Here is a 23,673-nt window from a genome sequence, read left to right on the forward strand (position 1 = left end):
GCTAGTTATAATCAACAACGGCATTGCTGACGCAGCAAAAGATTGCCTGGAGCTTGCATTAATTGGTGTATGGAACATAAATTATCGTTGCAAGCACAAAACCATTGTTAAATTTTAAAAAATACCTCCAGCATGCTTCATCCTTGTGCTTTTATGCTCTTCAAAAATATACCGTATTTTTTGCTCTATAAGACGCACCAGACCACAAAACGCACCTAGTTTTTGGAGGAGGAAAACAAGAAAAAAAAATATTCTGAATCTCAGAAGCCAGAACAGCAAGAGGGATCACTGCACAGTGAAAGCAGCAATCCCTCTTGCCGTTCTGGCTTCTGGGATAGCTGCGCAGCCTGCATTCGCTCCATAAGACGCACACACATTCCCCCTTACCTTTTAGGAGGGAAAAAGGTGAGTCTTTTAGAGCAATAAATACGGTATCCGCTTTCTTCCATGTGTCTGGCTAATGTGTTTTGAACACATTATTTTGTATGTATGAGATACCAACCTGGCTAAGATATTTGATCTCTTTATTTAAACAGCAAATTTTACACCACTCTATGGCGCAACTGCATCAGCGCAACCGGATGTCTTCATCTGCCCCTACTGCAATTAAACATGTCTCTCCTGTATCAGTCTCTATAACCACAGCAGGCGCTGTAACTCTCCAATGGTTTGACTTTACCCCCCAATGGAGCACTCGTCCATTGGCTCTTGAGACACGCTAGTGCCAACAACAAGAAGTGTGGCAAAAATCAGTTTCTGGATCAGATACCATTGCATTGAATACAGAGAGACTCCTGTCTCACTCTTGAACCCAGTGTGGTGTCAGTGTGGTGTAGTGGTTAAGAGCGGTAGTCACGTAATCTGGGAAACCGGGTTCGCGTCTCCGCTCCTCCACATGCAGCTGCTGGGTGACCTTGGGCCAGTCACACTTCTGTGAAGTCTCTCAGCCCCACTCACCTCACAGAGTGTTTGTTGTGGGGGAGGAAGGGAAAGGAGAATGTTAGCCGCTTTGAGACTCCTGAAGGGGAGTGAAAGGCGGGATATCAAATCCAAACTCTTCTTCTTCTTCTTCTTGTGAGTTAGAGTAAGCATTGCAGTTGTTCGGCGTTTTTGCCACTGGCTCTGGTAGCCCAAAACATTTCTTTCCCTGCTGCTCCAAGTTACTAGTTAGTAGCAACAGCAACAAAGTGCTATTGTTCATGTGTGTGATGAAAGCATAATGGCCTTTAGCATGGAGGTCATGTGTGGCCTGGCTTGCACGTAAAGGTAGCCCATGGTTTAGATTTCATTTTTTAACCCATAGTGGTATTTTTGTTACCTGTCTCTACGCAGTTTTGCATAGGTTACAAGTAGATAGGAATAGGATTGCACGCCTAAGTTCCATGAGACTTACCTGGGAGTAAAGTGTATTACAATTACTGTATTGCAATTGGAGTAGGTAATTTGTGCACTTGAGGCCAACCACATTTTGTTGTCGTTTAGTCGTGTCCGACTCTTCGTGACCCCATGGACCAGAGCACACCAGGCACTCCTGTCTTCCACTGCCTCCCGCAGTTACAAGCCTCTAATAGGATGGAGAGAGGAGGATTCTGTTCAAATAGGTCCAGCTTTGAGACACACAAAATGAATTAAAGCAGCATGGCCACCAATGAAATATTAAGTCTGCATCTGAATTTAGAGGTGTGTGTGTTCAAATAGTGAAACTACTTTGGGCTGGTTAGGTGCAGGGGCGGTGTCGCCCCAGGTCTGAGCTATAATTTTGTTTTTCTCCTTTTTCTAATTTGTTGTGGCACAGTAATTACACTTGCATTAACTGAAAACCAAAATGAAGTGGCCTGGACTTGTTTAGCCTCAGGGTTAAGGCTGCAATCTTCATACTTGAAAGCAGTGGCTCTATGTATCCTGTATGCAGCGTATAGGATTATGCTGCATGACTTCTGCTTACAGTGAGAAACCTCAGTGCCCTTCAAATTATTTCTTCACCCCTATAGTGAAGAGAAGGACTGTACTAAATTATGGCAACAGTTTCCCCCTGTTTCAAAGTCATCCCATCTAGTAATAGGGCTGTAAAGGTAAAGGACCTCTGACAGTTAAGTTCAGTTGTGAACGACTCTGGGGTTGCGGCGCTTATCTCGCTTTACTGGCCGAGGGAACCAACGTTTGTCTGCAGACAGTTTTTCCTGGTCACGTAGCCAGCATGACTAAGCCGCTTCTGGCGAAACCAGAGCAGCGCACGGAAACGCCATTTACCTTCCTGACAGAGCCAGATTATCTACTTGCACTTTGACGTGCTTTTGAACTGCTAGGTTGGCAGGAGCTGGGACCGAGCAACGGGAGCTCACCCTGTTGTGGGGATTTGAACCGCGACCTTCTGATTGGCAAGCCCTAGGCTCTGTGGTTTAGACCACAGCACCACCAGCGTCCCAATAGGGCTATAAAGTAAAGGTAAAGGGACCCCTGACCATTAGGTCCAGTTATGGCCGACTGGTGTTGCGGCGCTCATCTCGCTTTATTGGCCGAGGGAGCTGGCATACAGCTTCCGGGTCATGTGGCCAGCATGACTAAGCTGCTTCTGTCGAACCAGAGCAGTGCACGGAAATGCTGTTTACCTTCCTTCCGGAGCGGTACCTATTTATCTACTTGCACTTTGATGTGCTTTTGAACTGCTAGGTTGGCAGGAGCTGGGACCGAGCAACGGGAGCTCACCCCGTCATGGGGATTCAAACTGCCGACCTCCCCTAGGCTCAGTGGCTTAGACCACAGCGCCACCAGCGTCCCAATAGGGCTATAGTCAGTGCTAATTTTTTAGAAAAAGAGTTGCCAAAACTCACCATGAACACCTCCCTTGTTCTCTTCTAATGGCACTGGCACCCACTTGAAGAGGTGCCAGAACTGAGTTCCAGTGAGTTCTAGCTGAAAAAAGAAGCCCTGGCACTTTCACTGTCAAGAATGTCAATGCAAAGTCGACACATGCGTCTCATTATAGAATCGTAGAGTTGGAAGGAAAATGCTCCCGTTTATAAAATATGGAAACAGAAGGGGATGGTATCCTGATGTTCTAGAATTCTAGAACAGACATGTCGAAAGTCCGCTTCGGGGGCCTAATCTGGCCCTCCGGTCTGTTTAATCTGGCCCCTGTGGCAGTTTATTTCCTGGGGAAAATCCTAAAAAAAACTTTAACAATAAAAGAAGCTCAATAACTTCAATTTTAAGAAAAGAAAAGCTCAGCAACTTCAATCCTAAAAAAGGTCAATAACTTTGGGTCGGCCCCCACGGCCCTTCACTTCATCAAATCTGGCCTTCTTTGAAAAAAGTTAGGACACCACTGCCTTAGAACATCAAGCAAGGTGCTTATATAACAATGTAGGTTTTTTCAAAAGGCATCTGAATCATAGCTGGAAGAGGCAACGAGGGTCATTTAGTGCAACCCCCTGCAATGCAAGATCTCAACTGGATCACATAGCAGATGACCATCCAACCTCTGCTGTAATAACCTGTAAGGAAGGAGAGTCCACTGCCTTTGTTGGGAATCTTTTGGTCATGGGTAGGCAAACTAAGGCCCGGGGGCCGGATCCGGCCCAATCACCTTCTAAACATAGCTGTCAACGTTTCCCTTTTTTAAAGGGAAATTCCCTTATTCCAAATAGGATTCCTTGCAAGAAAAGGGAAAAGTTGACAGCCACGCTTCTCAATCCGGCCCGCAGACGGTCTGAGAATTGGCGTGTTTTTACATGAGTAGAATGTGTCCTTTCATTTAAAATGCATCTCTGGGTTATTTGGGGGGCCTGCCTGGTGTTTTTACATGAGTAGAACGTGTGTTTGTACCATAGCTGTCAACCTTCCCTTTTTTTGCGGGAAATTTTCTTATTCCAGTGCCATTTCCTGCTGCTATCCCGGATTGTTAGATATCCTGTAGACTGTCCCCAGGACAGGTGAGGCTGCTGATGCCTAATTTTCAAATCTGAAAGTTGACAGCTATGGCTTGTACTGTATTTAAAATGCATCTCTGGGTTATTTATGGGGCATAGGAATTCGTTCATTTCTTTTCTTTCCAAAATATAGTCCGGCCCCCCATAAGGTCTGAGGGACAGTGGCCCGCCCCCTGCTGAAAAAGTTTGCTGACCCCTGCTTTTGGTCATCTCTTCCTGTCAGACAGTTCTCCCTCTTAAGTAAGCTTTGGGTGAAGAGGGTGGCGAGAACCGTGACGAGCTAAGCTTGTCATCTACCCTCAGCGGCCGCTAGGTGGAGCGCCTGGAACAGCAAGCCTGATTTAGAAGAGTGACTAGTGGGGTGCCACAGGGTTCTGTCTTGGGCCCGGTCTTATTCAACATCTTTATCAAGGACTTGGATGATGGACTCAAGGGCATCCTGATCAAATTTGCAGATGACACCAAACTGGGAGGGGTGGCTAACACCCCAGAGGACAGGATCACACTTCAAAACTGTGGCCTTATGAGGCTTTGCCCTCGGGTGGGAAAAATATTGCGCCTGGGAAAGGGAAGTGGGAGTCAACAGACACTCAAGGAATAGTTTCCGAGAAAAGGCTTTTTATTTCTACCATCCATTAACTGGTAGAAGGAGCAAGTGTGATAAGTCACAAAAAGCATGCACAAGTTCACAATCATGTACACAAGCATATATACCCCTTTCCAGTTCCCTCCTCCTCCCTCAGGAGTCCTGCCCCATGTTGAGGTTCCTGAGCATGTACAGAAAGCTGTCTTGGGACTATTGTGGACTCTTGGCAGGAAAGGGGGTGAGGGGTTTCCAGTGTGTTCCAGTTGTTTCATTCTTGTGCTTTGGTATGGTTCCCGGAGAGAAAGCAAGTTGCAACGTGGTTCTGAGAAAGGCCTGAGAAGACAATGGGCTCTGTTCTCTACCTTGTTGCAATCTTTTTAGTTACAGCAAGCGGAATGTTTCTGATGCTTAGCTGCTGAGAAAATGATTTTGAGAAGCTTTTGAGAAGCTTTGAGCCTGCTTTGGGGGGTGTGTGACTTCGGGCCTAGGTGAGGTCACCTGTCCTCGGACCTTGACAGATTAGAGAACTGGGCAAAAACAAACAAGATGAATTTTAACAGGGAGAAATGTAAAGTATTGCACTTGGGCAAAAAAAATGAGAGGCACAAATACAAGATGGGTGACACCTGGCTTGAGAGCAGTACATGTGAAAAGGATCTAGGAGTCTTGGTTGACCACAAACTTGACATGAGCCAACAGTGTGATGCGGCAGCTAAAAAAGCCAATGCAATTCTGGGCCTCATCAATAGGAGTATAGCATCTAGATCAAGGGAATTAATAGTGCCACTGTATTCTGCTCTGGTCAGACCTCACCTGGAGTACTGCGTCCAGTTCTGGGCACCACAGTTCAAGAAGGACGCTGACAAACTGGAACGTGTCCAGAGGAGGGCAACCAAAATGGTCAAAGGCCTGGAAACGATGCCTTATGAGGAACGGCTAAGGGAGCTGGGCATGTTTAGCCTGGAGAAGAGGAGGTTAAGGGCTGATATGATAGCCATGTTCAAATATATAAAAGGATGTCATATAGAGGAGGGAGAAAGGTTGTTTTCTGCTGCTCCAGAGAAGCGGACACGGAGCAATGGATCCAAACTACAAGAAAGAAGGTTCCACCTAAACATTAGGAAGAACTTCCTGACCGTAAGAGCTGTTCGACAGTGGAATTTGCTGCCAAGGAGTGTGGTGGAGTCTCCTACTTTGGAGGTCTTTAAGCAGAGGCTTGGCAACCATATGTCAGGAGTGCTCTGATGGTGTTTCCTGCTTGGCAGGGGGTTGGACTCAATGGCCCTTGTGGTCTCTTCCAACTCTATGATTCTATGATTATTTCCGTGCGCTGTCATGCGCTTCCCGCTTCAAGCCACCCCTTTCGGGACTCCATTTCCCGGCGTGCAAAGCGCCGCTGAGATGCGCTACCTTAGAGAGTGTTTCTTTCTCTCCGCTCCCCCGCCTCCTGAGGAAAAGTCTGCGCGCGCACGTGCCAGGCGCCTCTCCGGAAGCGCCTACATTTCCCATGCTGCCCCGCGGCCCTCCCCACGCGTTTGTGAGGGAGAGAGGGGAAAAAAAAAACCCCGCGCGGAGGAGGCGCGTCACGTGGCTCGTGCTATATAAAGGGAGGCGCTGCGCCGGCAGCCCTATTGTTATCGCCGAGCCGGAGCCGAGGAGGCCGGGGGTCCTCGCCGCCCGGGGCTGTCGCCTGCCAGAGCCGCCGCCGCCGCCCCCACCGCCCCCACCGGGTTCCCTCTCCCTCCCCTCCCGAAGCACGGCGCCGCTGCTTGACTCCCGTCCCCCCCTGACCCTGGGGGAGCTTCGCCCTGCAGCCCCGGCCTGTGCGGAGGGAGGGGAGAAGGGACCGGCGGGAGGGAGGAGGAGCCCCCACCCGGTGAGTGAGGGGCCGCCGGGCCCGGGGGGGGGCAGAGAAAGGAGGCTGAAGGGACCAGAGAGATGTCGGAAGGCTCTTCCTCCTCCCTTCATATATATAGATATAGAGCATCCCAGACCATAATGGTCTGTATACTGTATGCAGATACCTGCATATCTATCTATATATATATATACCTGGTTTGAAGGCAGTAGATTTCACTCATTTCTTGAGGGGAGCTCCCTCAGCCTTATTCTCCCTACTTAGATTATTTCTGCAGTTCCTTAATTATAATTATAGCATCCCAGGACCATAATTAGACTGTATATCTGGTTTGAAGGCAGTGGATTTTACTCACTTAAGGGGAGGGGAGGCCCCTCAGCCTTATTCTCCCTACTTAGATTATTTTGTAGTTGCTTGAGATTTCAGAAAGGGGGGGTGAGAACCCCTTTATCATCCCCCCTTCCTTATCATCTCCTTCCCCATCCCTTTTCAGTCCCTCCCTGAGGCTAAAGGCTACTTCATGAAGAAGTGATTGTTGTCTTTTAACTCTTTTTTTTTTTTACATTGCAGGGCTGGGGGGGGACTTCCACTTTCAAATGGCCTGCTGGCTGCCCACCTTTTTGGGGGGACGCAGGGCTTACCTACCCAGCTGGGTTGAACTAGGCCCTGCTCCCGAACATTTCATGCCCCAGTGATGCAGCAGGTTGCTCCTTTTCCCTCTGTCTCGCCCCTCCCTCCCCGCCATAATCACATCTTAAAAGATGCCTTTTAATGCATGTGAGACAAAGAGAGAGAGAGAGCTGTTGTGTCTATTCTCCTGAGCTGAATTAACATTATCTTTGAAATTGCTAAAGAATTCATCTTATTTCAAGTTTACATCAATAGCCTCCCCTTTCCTCCCACACAGGTGTCTTACCTCTAGTTGCTGCTTTGGTAGATGTTCATCTATCTCAAGAAGAACTCAGCAACTATCTCTTGGTACAGCAGCTATGCTAATGCACACCCAAGCTGGGCTGATTGAAAAGGGCAGGTGCTTCTGAAAAGAAGTACAGTGGTGCCCCGCAAGATGAATGCCTCGCAAGACGGAAAACTCGCTAGACGAAAGAGTTTTCCGTTTTGGAGGTGCTTCGCAAAACAAATCTCGTATGGGCTTGCTTCGCAAGACGAAAATGTCTTGCAAGTTCCTGCGGGTTTGTTCCCCTCCCCCCCTTTTTCTAAGCTGCTAAGCCGCTTATCAGCTGATCCGATAAGCCGCTAAAAGCCGCTAATCCGTCAATGGGCTTGCTTCGCAAGACGAAAAAACCGCTAGACGAAGAGAATCACAGAACGGATTCTTTTCGTCTTGCGAGGCGCCACTGTATTTTGTTCTTCCTTATGACATTGAAACCTTTTGTGGTGTAGAGTAAGGACTTAATCTAAGGTACTGTACCGTTGGTTTGAGGTGGGGCTTGCAGATATGCAACTAGAGAATCTTTGGGGCCTTCATGTGATACTTCTTAGATTAGCTTCATGGCTATTCAATCAAAGATGGATATATATGCTGTTCTTGGTTTTGTGGCCTAGAACGGGGAAATGTTATATGGGCTTACTGGATGAGATAAGAATATGACATTCATGGGGCACTCTTTCTGCTTCATTGATGGAGTTCAAAGTGATGTTTCGGACATGTCAGGCAGTGATCTTTTATTCTTGAGATTACATTAGAAATGGTTTGTCAAGGTGGGCTCATATGCTTTCAGGTTTAATATTAAGAACAGTATAATGGAAGTTTGGCCTTGAAGATCAAGTGTTTTAACAGCAGTTGAATCCCCGGCAATTCCTGAATACAATGCGTATTACTTTTCTTCCCAGCATTTGAAGGCTCTTGTAAGCCTTTTCTTTAGAAGGTTCTGGAAAGTCTCTCTCTTTCCCCGCCTTAGATCGTCCACCTCCCCATGACCAAGCTATGGGGTCAGATGTGAGATACCCTATTAGTTATTTTTAGCAAGAGTGAAGGTCGTGAGAAATGGAATGGCATTGTCTTACTGAGTTGCTGGCACTTCCTGAGTTGAGATGTTTCCTCCCCCTCTTTCAATGTGATATATTAAAGGTCAGCTGCCCCCTTTCACTGGAATGCTGCACTGGATAGATTCTTCTGTCTGTATTTTGATGAGGTTTGTATTTTGATGAAATCTTCCTTTTTGAAATGGAGCTGGGGGTGTGAGGAAAATCTTAATATCTTGAAGAGTCATTCTGTTAAGCCTGGAAAACACAGTGGCCTCTTACCTCAGCTTGTCATTGAATGTGTTGGAGTCAAGTGCGTAAAGGTAGATTGCAATAGGCTCATGATTAAGGTTCCCCAAAGTTATTGGCAATACAAAGCACAGCCCAGTCATCAGATGTTGCATGAAAGCCAATGGTATATTCCAGTGTTTCCCAACCTTTTTTGGGCAAAGGCACACTTGTTTGATGAAAAAAATCTCGAGGCACACCACCATTACAGCCCCGTGACGTCAGCGCGCAGCGTCACGCCGGGAGGGACGCACGAAAGTGTAAGTTTCAATTTTTCTCCTCCCCCTTGCCGGGGAACCTCCAAGCTTTTGGGGTGGGGGGGAGGAGGCAGCAAAGCGAGGCAGGAAGGAGAGCGCGGCTTGGCTGGGTGAGCTTTGGCAGGGGCAGGGAATGAGAGCCGCGAGGCGGGCGCTGCGGACGGAGGCGCTGCCCGCCGAGCTCGCAGGCAGGCAGACGGCGAGAGCCCCGCGCTGGGCGGCCTCTCCTCGCCGCCGCCGCCCCGCCTCTCGCCGCCTGACTCCCTCCAGGCAACATCTCGCGGCACACCAGGCAACATCTCGCGGCACACTAGTGTGCCGCGGAACAGTGGTTGAAAAACACTGGTATATTCAACCAAAAGCATAGACTTCCACAAAGTTTGAAAATTGCTCAGCCCTGCATGAAGTGATGGAGAACTTGAGGGAGTGGCAGTGGGGGTATTTCTCATACATGGCATGAAGTGAGAAAATTTTCCCCTCCTCGCCTCCCACATTATGAGTGTTCAGTCGTGGATAGAGAACTCTGGAAGGGTTTTTCTGTCATGCTTGTGCATAAATACATTTGCCAGGGAACTGATTCTCTGATTGCCAGTGACAACAACCTAATAAGCCTTGTTGGCATAATACAACCATCTCCAACCTCCAGATATTGCGCTCCATCAACTGTAGCCAGCATAGCCAAGCCATTGGTCTGGGATGATGGGAAATGTTGTCCAACAGCATATGGAACCCACCAAGTTAGGAAAAGCTGGTATATAATAGCTCAAGTGTCTGCCTCCAAATCCTCATGTTGATGTCCCGAAAAAGTCAACCATATGTACTGCTGATTTTGAATCTGTAAAATACTGTACAGGTGTACCTCGGCTCCCGAATGCCGCAAACCCGGAAGTGAGTGTTCCGGTTTGCAAACGTTCTTTGGAAGCCAAACGTCCGATGGGGCTTCCACAGCTTCTGGTTGACTGCAAGAGCTTCCTGCAGCCAATCCTAAGCCGCACCTTGGTTTCCAAACGTTTTGGAAGTTGAACGGACTTCTGGAACTGATTCCGTTCAAATTCCAAGGTACTGCTGTACTGTGTTCAAGTGAGTCTTCACGATGTTGGGCTTATAGTATCAATAAGTGATTTTAATGCCATGTGTGTCTGTACTCCTGCTTTTTAGAGTTGAACACTTGCCTATTCTGTGTATTTGCCCAGTGTAACCTGCTGAAACATGGTGATAGAGTTCATAAGAGGATACATGAGAATGATTATGTGATAGTTTGGAAGGTGATGTTAGGCCCAGTAAAATGGTCCTAGAGTAGATGAGGGAACAGCTTGCCTTGGAGTTTAACCAAAGACGTGTCTTCTTTGCCTCAGAACAAGTGATGTCATAATGACTTTTCAAGAAGGTTATCTTTCAGAGTCTGATGTATGAAAAGTCTGAATTATGGTGAGAACATAGAAGAGGCCACAAAGAAACATAGCTTTAACTGAGCCAGAATTCTTCTGTAATTGTTTAGGATGGTGCATTTCACACTTGCTAAAAACAAAACTCTCATATAGCATATCTGCACTTGAGAGCAAATTCAAACATAGTATTCTTACCCCAGTGATATGAAATAAAGAAGCCACTTTTTACATGGATGAGCAATAATCTGCTCCTTATTTATTCCACAGCATGTTCCATTGCTGCCAAGTGAATGGTCTGAGTTGTCTGTCATCCTTTGTAAGTTCTCAGTTACAGAACAGGCTGATTCTGGCTAATTCAAGGAGTGCAAACAGTGTTAGAAACAAAGATATATAAGTTAATTGCCAAATGGCATCTTAATCCTAAATTATGGTCACCACAATGTAATGCTGATGTGCCGTTTTCCCTCCATGAAACATTATTACTATTATTTTTATTAATTTCATGTCTATGTCATTTTATATCATAAAGGAAAAAAATCTCAAAGCTGTTTACAACACATTAAAACATTAAAAAAAACCAACCCAGAATAAAACAAATTCAAGCTTCAAGGAATATATAGCAGATCCTTATCTAAGTGACATTTTGCTTTCCCCATATTTATTTAGCTACTTAATTTATATAGTTGCACCATAGCAGAAGCACTCTGAGAAGCCAGTGTGGTATAGTGGTTAGAGGGTCAGACTAGAACCTGGGAGATCAGGGTTCAAATCCCCACTCTGTCCTGAAGCTGACTGGGTGACCTGGGGCCAGTCACAGCCTCTTAATCTACCTCACAGGGTCATTGTAGGGATTGATTGATTGATTGATTGAGGGAGGTAAACCATGTCATCCTTGGAGGAAAAGATGGGATATAAATGCAATAAATAAGCTCTTCTGCTGACCTGCTTATGAAAGCTGGAGGAGCCAGCCAGATGGAGATGTCAGTTGCCACCCTGCCATCCATAAATCTCCACATGGTCGCAATTGGATCTGCGCCAGTCGCAAAGTGTGCCTGGCACCTGGGAATTTTAAATTCTGAAAAAGGACTAAAGACAAGTTAGCCCTGTTAAAAAATATGTCTGACCTTTGAACCCCCCTGAAATAGAGAAGAAGCATCCGGCCAACAGACATGATGCAATTAAAAATAAATATTGAGGGGGAAATTGTAGATGGGTTAACCAGAAAAATCTCTCTAAATGCAATATAGTTATCAATAAAATTATTACTAATAGAACACAAAATCAAGATTCATTCCTGCCTTTCCTCCAAAGCTCTCAAGAAAGGGTGTGGATGGTTCTCCCTTCTCTTTTTTTTTAATCATCACAGCTCCCTTATGAGAGAGGTTAGGCTGAGAGAGAGCAACTGGCCCATGTTTTACCCGGTGGGCTTTGTGACTGAGCAGGGGTTTGAACTCTGTGCTCCCATGCCCTTGTCCAACTGGCTTCCTAAGCAATGCCTACTAAACTAGTTGCAATAAGACCGTGCTCTTGATTGTCCTCTGATCTCAGTTGTAGGTTCAGCTCACAAACGTTATTTAACCTATGTGATTAACCTATTCTCTGGAGTATGGTGACAGGGCGATCCGATGTTGTCGCTTAGAAGCTGTGTCTTGTTATCTGAATGACTTAATTGGTTTATAGTGCAGCAAAACACATTGACTGGGCTCAGGCAAATGGGCTGAGAGATAAGTGGGCCTTGTTGCCTACCCATGCATCCCTAAGTCTCCAATTATCAGTAACAATGCCTTTGGAACAAACTGGGATCTTAAACCATGTTTTGATGTTGCTTTTAAATCCTGGAAGAGGGAGGAGAGTAGGTGTTGTGTGTGCAGACAAAGCTATCTCAGCTTCTTAAACCAACATGACCACCTGAACCTAGCTGCTGCGTAGGGTCACACTTGCAGTTGCTTATCATTTTTGCTCCTCCCTCCTAGTTTATTTCTTTGGAAATTTGTAGATATGTGCAGAGCATGTTATTTATTGCTCCTCTTCCCCCATTCAAACTGCGGCGACATCCCCTCTTGTGACATTCTTGGAAGTTGGTTCCAAATCCTAGCGTACACATTTGAAAAAGGGGCTCTTTGTTTGGCAGAGCCCGTGGTGCCTTGACAAGAGCTTGTGTGGTCCACTGGGTGTGCATTCAGTGTTGGTACTGGGTCTGGACGAAAGCTTATTTTGGATTGCACCCATAGACAACAGGATAGCTCTGTGCTCAAAGCACACCTGTCCCTCAAAAATAATGGCTTTTTCCATTTGTTCTGTAGGGTATCTGTGTTCCAGTCAGTATTTAATTGCTTTGTACAGAGCACCATCCACACTACTGACCCTACAGTAGTTTGCAATAGGAACATTAGTGTTGTTGCTTTGGGATATTCCCCATGTTTGTTTGTTTTTATGGCAGGAGAGCAGTAAGTATGGGGTACTTGCAGAGCCTCTACGTTCCTCAGCATGTCTTCAGATGACATCACCCAATACTAGTGCAGTTTGCTTCTCTCTGCAGTGATGGTGCCATGTCATTCTAGGCACCATCATTTCTGCTGTATATGTGGTAACTTTGTGAAATTGGACACTCGGGGAATTCTTGATGAGGTTATTCTATTGCAGAGGTTATTCTATTGCAGAAGGGTATGAGATCACAAACAGCCTCATTCTCCACCCCACTCCCCACCCCGCCGCCAAGAAAAATGCAATTTAAGAAAGAAGATATGTACACTCCCTTATTTCTGAGGCTCACGCCAGCTTTCTTTGATGATTGACGGTTCTTAAATTTTCAAAAAAAAGATGTGTCTTTGATTTACTTCTGCAGTCCCAAAATAGCCTGAGCTTTTTGCAGCAATACAGAGGGAGTTTGTGCTAGTGGGAGCCCCAGGCCTGCAGATGGGGCCATGTTGTCTTCCCTGGGTCCTCCCCTCATTCATGGACTTTTTGGTGTGAGGAAGGGGCAAAGGCTCCCTGCCGTCAGTGTTGGCTCACCTATTGCAATTGACTGGCTAAAGCTGGGCTTCCCGGTGTTCGTGTGAGCACCACAGGGCACTCGGATCCCCACTTTGGCCCCCACCTCTGGCCCCCTCCCTTTACACTTCATTGGGCAAGGCTACAACGAATTATGCAGAGACACAGTGGGCAGCCTCCCTGGTGGATGAGGGCCTTTGGTTCCTACTAGTTTTTGATTTACAGTGGATGCTCGGGTTGCGAACGTGATCCTTGCAAGATGCACGTCCGCAACCTGCAGCAGCGCGTCTGCGCACACGTGGGTTGCAATTCAGCGCTTCTGCAATTTAGCTCGTCTGCGCATGCGCGACCGCTGAAACCCGAAAATAACCCGTTCCGGTACTTCTGGGTTTCGGCGGTCCGCAACCCAAAAAAACACAACCTGAAGCGTCTGAGATATGACTGGCATCCAATCTTACAAATTTGGGCAAGAACCATGTATTTGGAGCCTTATTTTTGTAAATTGTCATCTCATGAGTGTAGCCACGATTTATGGTGGGGTGGGGCGCAGAACCTCAGTTAAGTATTTTGTATTGATTTACTTGATTTAGAGGGGCAGCTCCGACCCCACTCATGTATCATCTCTTGGTGGGGTGTTTCCTTTTTTTAATTCCATCTCTCTCTGCCTCCCTTTAGTAGAGAGAGTCCCAATAGGTGAGCCTTGTATCCCTTCGTCTGTCAGTCTGCTGTGACAGTTTACTATGAGATAGTAGGTAGCACCGTGATTTCAGTACGTTCTAATGTCAGCATTTGCTGGAATTGCTCTTCCAGTGAAATTAAGGTCATGGCAGGAAGCTTGCACTTTCCTGTCTCTGTTTCAGGTTGCCTGCAAACTCTGGGAGACAATACAGCATTGCATTACATGGAGAACGGCCTGTGTGGGAGCACTCTGCGTCGGCTTTGTTCACATATGCTTCCTTCTAAAAGGAGCTTCCTTTTAAAAACCGAATACTGGCATTACGAAAAGAAATTGCAATATGCCAATCACAAGAATATATCTAGAGAGTCTCCTGTCTTATACCCCCAGCTTAGAAGGAGGATTTTAGACCGGGAGTTATTTTAAAATGGAGATCATCTTATCTTGACAAAATGACTTTTAAAATACGTCTCGGAGTTTGCAGAATGATGATCACTGTAATGGAAGCCTTGACATTGCCAACTACAGCTCATGAAACCTTCCTTGAAGTGGAAGGGAAGGAGGAAACAATCAACCCCTTACCCATAATAATAAAAAAAGTGTTTTTAAAGGTTGGTGGAGATATACACGGGACTTGCCTCTTGTGTGTGTTAGGCAGACTTTCCCCTTCCCCTTCTCGGTTTCAAAGTTAACTATCTTCAGATTTGCTTCTGCACGTGTGTGTGTGTGTGTGTGTGTGTGTGTGTGTGTGTTTGCTAACAGTACTTGGGGCCAAACCATGATTAGAAGCAGGTTTGCATAGTGCTTTTAACCATAGTTCCAAAACTATGAAAGGGAGGGGAGCACTGGCGGTGTGGGTGAACGTGAGCAGGGCTGCTGCTTTTTCTTTCCATCATAGCTTAGAGGCTGGACAGAGTTGCATCTGTTTCGGGCCTCAATAGGTGACAAGCCCTGACAATCCGGTTCTGAACTGGGACAACTTCAGCCAGCTATGGAAGGCTTTGAATATGGCGCAGCCTTGTTATTTTGGGGGTGTGCTTTCTGGAAGACCGCACCTTTTCATTTTGCCTTCTTTGCTTTTGTAGTCTGGCATTACACATCAGGATGGTTATTAAAGCTTGCATTTCTGGGAAGTTAAGCAGTGACGATTTCGCAGATGTTGTAAGATGGGCCCTGGGAATGGGAGAGAACTGATAAGAAAATGGAGAAAGTAGCAAGATGTTGCCAGGAACACTTGCAGCTGGAATGAGTTTACTCTAAGAATGAAAGTTTGAAACCTGAATTGCAACCAATTACTAAGGGGGATTGTTGAGTGCTTCGTATCGAGTCAGACCCTTGATCCAGCTAGCGCAGTATTGTCTACCCTCGCAGGCAATGGCTCTCCAGGGTTACAGCACCAGGTCCTCTTCCTAGCCCTACCTTGAGGTGCCAAGGATCAAGGGATCTTCTGTATAGAAAGCAGATGCTCTACCATGAATATATGTGATTGGGAAGACCAGCAATTGTTTTTAATCCAGCCTAAAATGCTGCCAAACCCTGTAGTTCACATGCTGAAAGTGCTGAGGCTACATTGGTTTCCTCTGGTTGTATGCTGGGGCAGTCCAGAAGACATATTGGCGATTGGCTTGATATTGGCGCTTTCTGTTATGGGATGCTTTCCCATTCTTCCGCCATAGTACTGAAACCAGCGGCTGATGAAACTGCTAAGCAGACACAGGTTTCAACAAGGCAGAGGGGATGTTTGAGCTGTGTGTGAAGTATAACTGGGGTGGGGGGCAGTGATGGAGATGGGGGAGTTTGGGTTGGTAGCAGAGTAAAGCTTGACAGCCTGTTTTATGGAAGGAAGAGAGCGAGGTAGCGTTGCGCGTAGAGAATAGTGTTCAAGTTGCAAAGTCTGGCGTGGGAGAAAGGTGCAAAGCGAAAAGTACATTCTGTGGAGCAGAGTGTGTGTAGGGCAGGGATGGGGGTCCTGTGGATCTCTTGAATGTTCCTGGTCTAGAACGCCCGTCATCATTGGCCGGGCTAGCTGCAGCTGATGGGAGTTGGAGTCCAGCCACATTGAGAACACCACAGGTTCCCTAACCCTGATGTAGAGGAATAAAAGGAGGTAGGAGACTCTTGAACGTAATCACAAAGAGTCATTGAGCTGTTAAAGTACCAAGGTAGGCTTAGGAAAGAGTAGAGTGCTGAACCAAAAAGACACACACACACACCGGTTCTCATTTCAGTCAATTGAGTGTGAAGGATGAAATCTGTGTACTACTTTCAAAAGTACAGAACAGCGTCAATTGAAATAAAAACGACCACAGACTTGAGGACTCTTTTGTGGTGGAGGTCGGAGAGCAGCAATTCCACCACCACGTAGACCCTATGAGGAAAAACAGCACTTGCAGGCATTGAGTCATCTTCAATACACATAAATTCATCCCTGAAGTAATCTGAGATTGACTTTCTCTTGACTGTCCTGGCTCCTTTACCATGGCAGAGGTGTTCAGTAGCATCTGCGCCTGGAGAACAGGATCTCTTGCTTCTCTGGGAAGTGGGTGAAATATGTGTCCTAGGGCAGCAGTGCAGGTGGGAGCTGTAGTCCCAAACCAGATTGGCAAAGGCTGCGCTAGAGGGTGTAAAAGCAGCTCACTTCTCCCTCCCAGTAACACCACGTGTCCCAGCTTGTGCCAGTTCCTGTCTTCAGATGGGGTTGGGGGTCAGTAATTAAAAGGCTGCCAGTAGGAGTATTGGCCTCCCACCCCCCAATTCTCTTTCTCTCCCCCTTTTGACTGTAGTCAGTGGTTTAAGCTCCTTGTTTGACTGCCTCAATTATGTGATGGGGCTACTCCTACATGCATTTCTCTGCCAGCACTTTGCCAGTGGTACTTAACTGCTTGAATCTCTTTCTTGTTTGCTGCCTTGTGTGTGAGATGTCACCGGGGTTGGAAGTCTGCCTACTCGCATACCATTGCAAGAGAAGTTATGAGGTAGGGGGAGGATCACAAAGTTTCTTGCATGTTTTGTTTAGTGCTATATATGTCACTTCAGTCACTTTTTGCAGAGAATTCAATTAATAAATCTATACGTAAATTAATCTGGGGCTGGCGAGAAGTTTGCCGTCTGTCAGGCATGCAAGTTGTAGCATAGTGGTGCTTTTTCCACACATGTAAGCTGATTTGTAGAGGGTTGAAGAAGGTAGATTTTAAGCAAGATGACTTTTTAGCCCCCCCCCCTTTTTTTCATTCTGATTTCAGGGCTGCTTCTCACATGTTGGATCATCACTTTATTTCTGTAACCTGCTGAATTGCTGCTGAATTTGTGAGCTAACAAGGTTATGCCAGTTGTATCTGTGTAGTTCGTTCTGTGAGGACCCACTTGCTTGCTCATGCCAGTTATCACCAGTGCCTGAGAGGAAGGATCATGACACTCTGGCTGCAGTGTTTCTGCGCTGGCTGTGTAAGCATTCTGCCTTCATTTAAAAAATATAGCTTCAAAAATTTCCATGGAGCGACAGCAAAACTAATACCATATTTGCTGGCAAGGGTGAGTTCAGTCATAGTAGACTGGTGACTGGGAGTGGCCGCCGGGACCACATAACACCGGTTCTGAGAGATCTGCATTGGCTCCCAGTACGTTTCCGAGCACAATTCAAAGTGTTGGTGTTGACCTTTAAAGCCCTAAACGTCTCCACTCCCATCATTCAGCCTGGACACTGAGATCCAGCGCCGAGGGTCTTCTGGCGGTTCCATCATTGCGAGAAGTGAGGTTACAGGGAACCAGACAGAGGGCCTTCTCGGTAGTGGCACCTGCCCTGTGGAACGCCCTCCCATCACATGTCAAAGAGATAAACAACTACCTGACATTCAGAAGACATCTGAAGGCAGCCCTGTTCAGGGAAGTTTTTAATATTTAACGCTGTATTGTTTTTAACACTTGATTGGGAGCTGCCCAGAGTGGCTGGGGAAACTCAGCCAGATGGGTGGGGTATAAATAATAAATTATTATTAGTAGTAGTAGCAGTAGTGGTACTACAAGTGCACTAAGTGACACACAGCAGAGTGGAAATAGTATATGAACGGGATACCTTTTCTCAGCATGCTTGCAAAGTGCAGGGGCCCATATGTGCTGCCAGGATTTATTGTAAACAAAGGGAACCTTCTCAGGTGCCCAATAGCAAATAGTTCCATTGAGGTAGACCAGTTGGCACATGTGTTGCTCAGCCCAGACTGTTTCAGTTTACACATAACTCTTGCTGGTAGGAAATCCTTGAGGGTGATGTAAACCTGCATTCTGGCAGCTCTCCACCCACATCGCTAACGAATTGACATAAGGACTACTAATGTGACAAAGGTGAGTTGCAGCGCCGTGTGCCGGCTGCGTTCTGTTCTGCCCTAAAACGCACGTGCAGAGCCAATGATGTGAGTTTTATTGGAATAGCAGTAACCAAAGTCAGTAAAAAAAAAAAAATTTTTAATGCTCGACTGATTTTAAAGTGGTTTGTTAATGAAAGGAGGCAAGGGATGTCTCATCTGTCCTGTTCACAAATTTGTTTGAGTCCATAGATTTGCCTCTGTGAATGAGTTTCGTAGTCCAGACGGTGGAGAAAGGGGTGTTGAAAAAACTTACCCAGGCTGACCAATGTTAGAAACTCAGATACCTAATCTAAACCTGAGCAACTTGTACCATCAGGAGGCTCTTCATAATTTTTATAAGCCAAAATTCCCTTTCTTGCAGTTAGAAGCCATTAGCTTGGGTCCTACCTGTGGAAGCAACAGAAAACAAATTTTCTCCATTGTCTGTGTGACAACCCTTCAAATATTTGAAGGCTGCTATTGTACTGTCTCTTTTTTGTCTCACCTGCAGCCTAAAAATATGCAGATCCTTCCACTTCGTTACATATATGGCACTCCCTCCTCAAATCCTTTCTTTTGCCTTTCTCTGGACATGTCCCAGTGCTACATAAATGATCATGATTCATTTATATAGTTATCCCAGATATACAAGAAAGCCTTCTGTAGCCAATGGTGACCATGTAACCCTGTCAAACCCTTAGTCTTGTGGGTCTAATGGATGAATGAGACTGGCTTTCCTGTACGTAGTTCTGCCTTGAATGGGAAAAGTGGACAGCCTGCGTTCCCTATAGACCTGGAGGGAGAGCAAGCAGGCTAGAAAGTTCCTTTCAGGTTGAGCGCAATCGGTTGGGTTGGCATTCTCTTTTGAAGTTGCCTTCCCCTCTCTGACCCCTGCTTCTCAAATTCCTCCCTACTCCCTAACCAAATTAACTTCCCTGGTAGATTCTTTCTCTCCCCCACCCCCAACTCCCATATCTCATTCTTGTTGCCTCCTTTGTGCCTGATCCGCTGATGTGTTTCACCGGAGGACTCCCACAGTTCACTTCTGTCCTTTCCATCAGCGCTTCCCCCCTGCCCCTGCAACACCGCAGGGTTACCCTCAACATGTTTGGAATTCCTTGTCATAATGAGAAGCAGCTGATTCTCTTCCTGCCCATTGAAACATTTCTCCCTTATGTGCAGACCCTTGCAGGATTCATGTTGCTGCACTCTGGGTGGTTCAGGGGGGGAGATCATTCACGTGAGGCTCCTGGCACCCCTAACGTTTGGTAGCTCTTCTGAGTTCCACAGTCAGTCTTGGCGAGGTGCTTAAGTCTTTTCTCTGTGTGTGCTCATCACAAAATAGAATGGCAAACACCAATAGACAGGGTGGTTCTTGACATCCTAATGGCCTAGTTTGCACATCACAGTAAGCCACAATATGGCTTACCACGACCACGCAAACATGTTCACACCTGCATTGCTCCTCCTTGGGCTTCTCAGGTCAGCAGCTAAGCCAAGCTTTGCCTGAGCCTGTCACCCAAACCTAGAATCATGGTTAAGGTCCCTCTTCCTTAACCACAGCCTGTAGCCATAGGACAAACCTTGGTCATAGACAAGGAGGGGAGACCTTAACCATGAACCTGGGTTCGGGTGATATTCTGAAACTTTGCTTAGCTGCTGCACCATACTGACCTGAGTGGCTGCTGGGGAGGCCTGGCCAGATTGGCGGGGTATACCGTATTTTTCGCTCTATAGGACGCACCTTGTTTTAGAGGGGGAGAACAAGAAAATAAATTTCTCCCCCTCTCCGCTCAGCACCCCTTCAGTGAAGCGGCAGGAGAAACAGAGCCCCTTCCATTTCTCCTCCCACTTGGCTGAAGGGGCGCTGCACAGCTCTCCCTCTCTGCTGAAGCCGGGAGAGTCTTGCTCTCCTGGCTTGAGCAAAAGGAACCTGAAGCCTCTGGAGTGCAGGGGGACCTCCCGCTGCACTCCGGAGGCTTCAGGCGGCTATCCCTGAAGCCATCGGAGCGCAGCGCGAGTTCCCGCTGCACTCTGGAGGCTTCAGGTTCCTTTCGCTGAAGTCAGGAGAGTCTTGCTCTCCTGCGCACCAACCCCTCTCGCTCTCCAAGCTTCAGCGAAAGCAACGCGAAGCCTCCGGAGCGCGCAGGGAGCGCTCCCTCTGCGCTTTGGAGGCTTCGCGTTGCTATCGCTGAAGCCAAGGAGCCTGCATTCGCTCCATAGGACACACACACATTTCCCCTTAATTTTTGGAGGGGGAAAAGTGTGTCCAATAAAGTGAAAAATACAGTAAGTAATAAATTATTATTATTATTATTATTATTAATTTTATTATTATTTATTACCTAAAAATCTCAAGGAGGATCAGATCAACTGTGATCTCCTCCTTGGGAACCAAAGCATTTGGTTTCTAAGCCATGGTTTGACGGCATGTCTAGTGAACGTGGCTAATCTCAAAGAGCTTGGTAGAAGTTTCGTTTGCAGGGTACCTTGCAGTATAATCAGTGCTATTTTCTTTGAATAGCAATGGCGCCCACCTGAGACCTGCTGAGCTCCGTTGAGCTTTGGCTGAAAAATTGCCCTGCATGTAATACTGTCTTCCGTGGAAGATGGGAGACCCTTATCCACTGAACATAATTTGATGTTTCTGAGCAGATCCAACCCAGAAACCAGAGGCAGCCTTCTCACATTTTGGGTTACTTAAAACTTAATTGTGGGAATCAGGAAGATTGATTCACATCAACTTCCCTAAAGGATATTTAAGGAAAACTAGGTTCACCTGCTGAGTAAAAAGGTAAAGGGACCCCTGACCATTAGATCCAGTCGTGACTGACTCTGGGGTTGCGGCGCTCATCTCGCTTTACTGGCCGAGGGAGCCAGCGTACAGCTTCCAGGCCATGTGGCCAGCATGACTAAGCTGCTTTTGGTGAACCAGAGCAGCACACAGAAATGCCATTTACCTTCCCGCCGGAGTGGTACCTGTTCATCTACTTGCACTTTGACGTGCTTTCGAACTGCTAGGTTTGCAGGAGCAGGGACCAAGCAACGGGAGCTCACCCCGTCGCGGGGATTCGAACCGCCAACCTTCTGATCGGCAAGTCCTAGGCTCTGTGGTTTAACCTTCAGTGCCACCCGCGTCCCTCACCTGCTGAGTAGCTGGGTAGAAAAGGTAGGTCTACAAGATTGTTACTCCAAAGCAGTCATTCTGAAACTCTGCCATGAGGACGTCAGAGCCCTGCTGGATCAGGCCAAAGGGCCATGTAATCCTGCATCTTGTTCTCCCACTGGCTAGCCAGATGCCTATGGGAAGTCTGAAAGCATCAGCACTTTGCCCGTTTGTGATTCCCAGCTACTGGTACTTGGAAACATTGGTAGTGGAGCCATTGTGACGAGTCGCCATTGGCAAGTCTTAACCTCCATGAGGTTATGCGGGTGGCGCTGTGTCTTAACCTCCATGAGGGACGTGGGTGGCACTGTGGCTAAAACCTCAGTGCCTAGGACTTGCCGATCGCATGGCCGGTGGTTGGAATCCCCACAGCAGGGTGAGCTCCCGTCCTTCGGTCCCAGCTCCTGCCCACCTAGCAGTTCGAAAGCACCCCTAAGTGCAAGTAGATAAATAGGTACCGCTTTATAGGGGGAAGGTAAACGGCGTTTCCGTGTGCTGCGCTGGTGCTGGCTCGCCAGAGCAGCTTCGTCACACTGGCCACGTGACCCGGAAGTGTCTCCGGACAGCGCTGGCCCCCGGCCTCTTAAGTGAGATGGGCGCACAACCCTAGAGTCGGACACGACTGGCCCGTACGGGCAGGGGTACCTTTAACCTCCATGAATTGGTTCAGTCCTCTGACATGCTGTTGCCTATTGGGCTCGTCTGCCACAATGGTCCCTCCAAGCCTTGAAAGAAATCAACAGCAACTTGCTCCCTGCACTTAACAAATCTGTTGAGAAATCTTAAAAGGCACAGATGTATCGTCCCTGTGTTCCAAATTGCTTTCCTACCAGCTATAATGAGTTTACGTACCGAAAGAAGGTTGCTCACAGAGGGAGAAGGAGAAAGTTGAGTGTGACAGTTCTTGTCTCAATTTTTTCATTTAATAAGATCTCTCATTATTCAGGCTGGGCACTCAATTAGCTAAGTAGCTTTCTTGAAGCATGCAAGTGCTATCTGTGCGCTGTCTCCCTTCCAACTTGTTAATTGCTTGAGTGATGGGATGGGGAAGATATCTGGGAGAAGGGAGAGCAAACCCCATGTGAGCAGGGGGTGCCAGAACTGTATGGGGGACGGGCATCCTGTGACGTGTGGCATAGAAGAGGCAGAGACCGCCTCTCCCGGTATGCCCCACGGAGGACCTTAAGGTCCATACATAGCAACACTCTAGAGGTCCTGGGCCCTAAGGAAGTCAGATTAGCCTCAACCAGGGCCAGGGCCTTTTTAACACTGGCTCCGGCCTGGTGGAACGCTCTGTCTCATGAGACCAGGGCCCTGTGGGATCTGATTTCTTTCCGCAGGGCCTGCAAGACAGAGCTGTTCCACCTGGCCTTTGGTTTGGACTCAGTCTGACCCTTATGTTTCCCTCCCTTTATGTGATCTATAGGCTACTTTTAAAATGAGGCTGCATTTTAAATTGTATTTTAACTTACATTTTAAATTGGGTTTTTCTCCCCTCCCTATTATGTTTTTACTGTAATTTTTACTGGTGTTGGCCGCCCTGAGCCCGGCTCTGGCCGGGGAGGGCGGGGTATAAATAAAATTTATTATTACAGTGGTACCTCAGGTTACATACGCTTCAGGTTACAGACTCTGCTAACCCAGAAATAGTGCTTCAAGTTAAGAACTTTGTTTCAGGATGAGAACAGAAATTGTGCCCCGGCGGCGCGGAAGCAGCAGGAGGCTCCATTAGCTAAAGTGGTGCTTCAGGTTAAGAACAGTTTCTGGTTAAGAACGGACCTCCAGAACGAATTAAGTACTTAACCCGAGGTACCACTGTATTGTTATTATTAAAGTTCTTCTGGCAGTCACTTGCGCCGCTTCTGAACCAAGACCCTATTTCAGGGGAAGGGATAACTGGAAGTGGCAGTGTTGTTCTCCCCCCAGTTACCCCCCAAAGCACCATCTTTATAGTGCCCTTGTGTTGCGTGTGGCAAGGCAGAAATGTGCAGAAACACACCAGCTCCGTGGCGTCTGGCCTAGCTCAGGAAAAGTCGGCGGGTCCAGAAGGCCTTTCCCTCACCTGTAGCTTTGCATCTAACACCCAAGGCAACCAGTAAACACCTTGGGATTTGGCTCGGCTGCTGCGGCAGCACTTGCACACAGAGCCAGTTCCTCCCAAAACTGAACGCTGCCTCAGTTCTTTCGCATATAAAACTAGGGTTGGAATAT

At 47.2% G+C, this 23,673-nt stretch overlaps 1 protein-coding gene and 1 long non-coding RNA gene across 2 annotated transcripts in view; one reads left to right on the forward strand and one right to left on the reverse strand.

Annotated features, from left to right (window-relative positions):
* Positions 1-1,412: 1,412 nt before the first annotated feature.
* Positions 1,413-6,032, reverse strand: LOC309523032. Its single transcript, XR_014215203.1, has 3 exons — positions 5,926-6,032; positions 2,832-2,913; positions 1,413-1,985 (listed from the first exon to the last, which is right to left on the reverse strand). It is a non-coding gene; the product is annotated as an uncharacterized lncRNA (long non-coding RNA).
* A 114-nt stretch (positions 6,033-6,146) lies between these two features.
* The window catches only part of CSRNP2 (cysteine and serine rich nuclear protein 2), a 41,855-nt gene continuing 24,328 nt past the window's right edge, over positions 6,147-23,673 (forward strand). The window contains exon 1 of the mRNA XM_082205818.1: positions 6,147-6,391. The gene's annotated coding sequence lies outside the window, so the exon portion shown is untranslated. The remainder of the gene's footprint in view (positions 6,392-23,673) is intronic.

This window comes from Podarcis vaucheri (assembly GCF_965113315.1).
Source record: "Podarcis vaucheri genome assembly, chromosome: 2".
NCBI classification, from domain to species: domain Eukaryota; kingdom Metazoa; phylum Chordata; class Lepidosauria; order Squamata; family Lacertidae; genus Podarcis; species Podarcis vaucheri.